Source organism: Salmo salar, chromosome 04 (assembly GCF_965601325.2).
Source record: "Salmo salar chromosome 04, fSalSal1, whole genome shotgun sequence".
Lineage (NCBI taxonomy): Eukaryota > Metazoa > Chordata > Actinopteri > Salmoniformes > Salmonidae > Salmo > Salmo salar.
The window spans coordinates 55,937,932-55,943,931 of record NC_138294.1 but is presented as its reverse complement, the minus strand read 5'-3'; positions in this window follow the sequence as shown (position 1 = coordinate 55,943,931).

Sequence of the window (6,000 nt, the reverse complement as noted above, 5' to 3'; positions counted from 1 at the left end):
ATACTCTTTCTACCGTATCCTATATCTGCTACATGATTTATGTTAGATATTTTTGAAGGTATGCTGGTGGAGCGCCGCAGCGATAAGTCTCACCAACAGCACCATGGAGAGGCGCGCTGGGAACGCACTTGGTCAATTTAGCTTGGAAAATGCTACCCTTGTCAATCTGCCGCTATAGGCAGCCACCTAATCTTGCCTAATGGGCCGGCTGGCCTTGGATCATGGAATAAAAATATATATTAAAACATAACACAATTTCTTGAAAATGTAGCAAAATATTGGGACAAAACTCATACGTTTTATACACTCATCTGCACAGGTAGTTTCTAAAATGTCAATATTTTGTGATCCAAATGAAATCAGTTTTCTTGTGCACAACATTATACAAGCTAGTCCTCCATGGTTTTGCATTAATATACATGTATACTTAGCGCTACCACTAGGAGAAGGCGTACCATTGCCCCTTGGTCCGTGACCATTGAATGAAGCCAATGCTATTCTGTGTCTATTTATCCTGTTTTCAGTTCTGTAAAATTAAAAGGCATGGTTTTGTTTTCAAAATGTAGATATGACATGTTTATCTAAACTGTGATGAGTGTTTTTGGTCATTTGGTCATGTATAATTGAAGTGTTTTGACCGAGTGAAAAACTAGTGAGATTTTCCCATTCATATGTGTAGCCAAGCCAGCTACCTTTGAAGGTCAATGAGAACAAGCGGTTTGGGGTTTGTGAAGTCAATGAGATGTTCTTTTTTTCTTCTTCTTTTTTTCTCGATTTCTTAAAGGCACAACCTAGATCCGAGACAACGTTTTTAGTAGCTGAACATGTTTTTACTCCAATCTGGTGAAAATGACAAATTGACACGTTTTCAGTTGTCAAAAACAACTTTATACCAAAGGAGTGCATTTGATTTGATGGCCTGCACATGTGCAGTTCGGCGCAACACGACCATTAGACCCGACGACGGGTTTCTGCGTGTGAGCTTAGCTAGCTAACGTAGCCCTGGCATTGCCTACAAGAGTCATCAGGGATGTCTATTGAGGAAGCAGTTTCTAGACATCTTCATACTAAACCATATTTGACATTACTTCAAACAACGAACATTGTTTTTGCACATCATTTTGCGCACGATAGAAAAGCAGAGCAGCAGAACACCATTACATTTACATTTTAGTCATTTAGCAGACGCTCTTATCCAGAGCGACTTACAGTAGTGAATGCATACATTTCATGCATTTTTTAAATATTTTTTTTTTTGTACTGGCCCCCCGTGGGAATCGAACCCACAACCCTGGCGTTGCACACACCATGCTCTACCAACTGAGCCACAGGGAAGCCAAGCCACCATGACCTCCTCCATATTATGATAACTATAACAAATGCGCCTAGGGCAACAAGGGGCGCTGTTTCACCTTTCACGGATCCCAACTTTTGTGGTGGCTGTTTATTTTATACTGCAAACAAAGCCCAACAAAACATGAGCCTTTAATTGACTGCGAGTATTTCTGCAAGGTATCCACTCCTCTGGAGTATAAATAGTTTTACGATACCTTTTCCAAGGATTTCTCTACTTGTGGCCTAAAAGAGGATGCTACCAAATGAATGAATTCCATCTTCTCTGCACATTTCCCTCATGTTTCTATAATACACTGCTCAAAATAATAAAGGGAACACTAAAATAACACATCCTAGATCTGATTGAATTAAATAATCTTATTAAATACTTTTTTCTTTACATAGTTGAATGTGCTGACAACAAAATCACACAAAAATAATCAATGGAAATCCAATTTATCAACCCATGGAGGCCTGGATTTGGAGTCACACTCAAAATGAAAGTGGAAAACCACACTACAGGCTGATCCAACTTTGATGTAATGTCCTTAAAACAAGTCAAAATGAGGCTCAGTAGTGTGTGTGGCCTCCACGTGCCTGTATGACCTCCCTACAACGCCTGGGCATGCTCTTGACGAGGTGGCAGATGGTCTCCTGAGGGATCTCCTCCCAGACCTGGACTAAAGCATCCGCCAACTCCTGGACAGTCTGTGATGCAACGTGGTGTTGGTGGATGGAGCGAGACATGATGTCACAGATGTGCTGAATTGGATTCAGGTCTGGGGAACGGGCGGGCCAGTCCATAGCATCAATGCCTTCCTCTTGCAGGAACTGCTGACACACTCCAGCCACATGAGGTCTAGCATTGTCTTGCATTAGGAGGAACCCAGGGCCAACTGCACCAGCATATGGTCTCACAAGGGGTCTGAGGATCTCATCTCGGTACCTAATGGCAGTCAGGCTACCTCTGGCGAGCACATGGAGGGCTGTGCGGCCCCCCAAAGAAATGCCACCCCACACCATGACTGACCCACCGCCAAACCGGTCATTCTAGAGGATGTTGCAGGCAGCAGAACGTTCTCCACGGCGTCTCCAGACTCTGTCACGTCTGTCACATGCTCAGTGTGAACCTGCTTTCATCTGTGAAGAGCACAGGGCGCCAGTGGCGAATTTGCCAATCTTGGTGTTCTCTGGCAAATGCCAAACGTCCTGCACGGTGTTGGGCTGTAAGCACAACCCCCACCTGTGGACATCGGGCCCTCATACCACCCTCATGGAGTCTGTTTCTGACCGTTTGAGCAGACACATGCACATTTGTGGCCTGCTGGAGGTCATTTTGCAGGGCTCTGGCAGTGCTCCTCCTGCTCCTCCTTGGACAAAGGCGGAGGTAGCGGTCCTGCTGCTGGGTTGTTGCCCTCCTACGGCCTCCTCCACGTCTCCTGATGTACTGGCCTGTCTCCTGGTAGCGCCTCCATGCTCTGGACACTACGCTGACAGACACAGCAAACCTTTCTGCCACAGCTCGCATTGATGTGCCATCCTGGATGAGCTGCACTACCTGAGCCACTTGTGTGGGTTGTAGACTCCGTCTCATTCTACCACAAGAGTGAGAGCACCGCCAGCATTCAGAAGTGACCAAAACATCAGCCAGGAAGCATAGGAACTGAGAAGTGGTCTGTGGTCCCCACCTGCAGAACCACTCCTTTATTGGGGGTGTCTTGCTAATTGCCTATAATTTCCACCTGTTGTCTATTCCATTTGCACAACAGCATGTGAAATTTATTGTCAATCAGTGTTGCTTCCTAAGTGGACAGTTTGATTTCACAGAAGTGTGATTATCTTGGAGTTACATTGTGTTGTTTAAGTGTTCCCTTTATTTTTTTGAGCAGTATATTATTGACTGGAACAATCTACAGTACCACACACCGACCAGACTCCTAAGGTTTCCACTTAAAGTCTGCAGTTATAACCCAATATAAGTATGAGCCTTAGTAATGTCTGTCTCTTTGTATGAACATTTAAACATACTCAAAATGGCTGTGTATTTAGTCAGGATCATTAAGAGATGATTAAACATTATAGTTGGGCATAAAGTCTTAAAATGCATTATAATGCACCAGAATGCATTATACAGGTAAAGGTCCAACAAAGGCTTGCTGTTTTACATTAGTATTAGAATCAAAATTCTTTGTTTGCTGTCACAGTTTGGGAAGCCTCCGAAATGATTTAGGCCAAATTCCCATTCAAAAAATCCCTGCATAACTAAAACTTTTGCATTGATGGCCATGATGATAGTGGTAATCTTTGCTTAAAGTTGCAGTATCAGGTGTTTATTCAGTCAGCCCAAATGCTCTCCCAGTGAGCACCGTCTGACGCCGACATCCAATAATAGATGTCTATGTTTCACAAGTTTGGACAGCACAGTAGAGCACAGCAGAGTACAGTTCAGTACAGAACAGTAGAGTACAGAACAATAGAGTGCAGTAGAGTACAGAACAGTAGAGTGCAGTAAAGTACAGTAGAATGTACTATATTCTACTGTACTTTACTGTTCTCTACTGTACTGAACTAAACTGTGCTGTACTCTACTAAACTCTACTGTAGTGTTCTCTGCTGTACTGTAATGTGCTGTCCTATCTTGTGAGACATAGATGTCCTGTCTGGACAAAGCAAATGTGGTTTTGTTTGGGGGCGGAGCTCATTCGAATAATACCCAGCATGTTTTCCAAGTGTTAGTTTTTACATTTAAATTTGGGGCTTTTAGCAGACGCTGTTATCCAGAGATTCAACTAAGGTAAACAACCACATATCACAGTCATAGCAAGAAAAAGTATTCTGTAGTTTTTTCTGTTGGTCTGAAAACAGTGAACATGATCACTGCAAGTTGTAAAGCTTTTGAAAAAGCCAATATACACTACCGTTCAAAAGTTTGGAGTTACTTAGAAATGTCCTTGTTTTTGAAAGAAAAGCACATTTTTGTCCATTAAAATAACATCAAATTGATCAGAAATACAGTGTAGACATTGTTAATATTGTAAATGACTATTGTAGCTTCTTTAGACTAGATGAGTATGTGGAGCATCAGCATTGTGGGTTTGATTACAGGCTCAAAATGGCCAGAAACAAAAAACTTTCTACTGAAACTCGTCAGCCTATTCCAGTTCTGAGAATTGAAGGCTATTTCATGCGAGAAATTGACAAGAAACTGAAGATCTCGTACAACGCTGTCACAGGACAGTGCAAACTGATCTAGGACCAAAAAGCTTTTACCCCCCTAGCCATAAGACTCCTGAACAGCTAATCAAATGGCTACCCAGACTATGCATTGTGTGTGTGTGTGTGTGTGTGTGTGTGTGTGTGTGTGTGTGTGTGTGTGTGTGTGTGTGTGTGGTGTGTGTGTGTGTGTGTGTGTGTGTGTGTGTGTGTGTCCAGCCAACCCCTCGTTCACGCTGTTGCTACTCTCTGTTTATCATCTATGCATAGTCACTTTAATTAATCCTACATGTAGAGTTCAAGTCAGAAGTTTACATACACTTAGGTTGGAGTCCAAAATTTCTTGTTAACAAACTATAGTTTTGGCAAGTCGGATAGGACATCTACTTTGTGCATGACACAAGTAATTTTTCCAACAATTGTTTACAGACAGATTATTTCACTTATAATTCACTGTATCACAATTCCAGTGGGTCAGACGTTTACGTACACTAAGTTGACTGTGCCTTTAAACAGCTTGGAAAATTCCAGAAAATTATGTCATGGCTTTAGAAGCTTCTGATAGGCTAATTGACATCATTTGAGTCAAGTGTACCTGTGGATGTATTTCAAAGTCTATCTTCAAATTCATTGCCTTTTTGCTTGACATCATGGGAAAATCATAAGAAATCAGCCAAGACCTCCGAATATTTTTTGGAGACCTCCGCAAGTCTGGTTCATCCTTGGGAGCAATTTCCAAATGCCTGAAGGTACCACTTTCATCTGTACAAACAATAGTATGCAAGTATAAACATCATGGGACCACGCAGCTGTCATACCACTCAGGAAGGAGACGTGTTCTGTCTCCTAGAGATGAACGTACTGTGGTGCTAAAAGTGCATATCAATCCCAGAACAGCAAGGGACCTTGTGAAGATGCTGGAGGAAACAGGCACAAAAGTATCTATATCCACAGTAAAACTAGTCCTATATCGACATAACATGAAAGAAGAAGCCACTGCTCCAAAACCGCCATAAAAAAGCCAGACTATGGTTTGCAACTGCACATGGGGACAAAGATCGTACTTTTTGGAGAAATGTCCTCTGGTCTGATGAAACAAAATAGAACTGTTTGGCCATAATGACCATCATTATGTTTGGAGGAAAAAGGGGGAGGCTTGCAAGCCGAAGAACACCATCCCAACCGTGAAGCACGGGGGTGGCAGCATCATGTTGTGGGGGTGCTTTGCTGCAGGAGGGACTGGTGCACTTCACAAAATAGAAGAAAAATGATGTGGATATATTGAAGCAACATCTCAAGACATCAGTCAGGAAGTTAAAGCTTGGTCACAAATGGGTCTTCCAAATGGACAATGACCACAAGCATACTTCCAAAGTTGTGGCAAAATGGCTTAAGGACAACAAAGTCAAGGTATTGGAGTGGCCATCACAAAGCCCTGACCTCAATCCCATA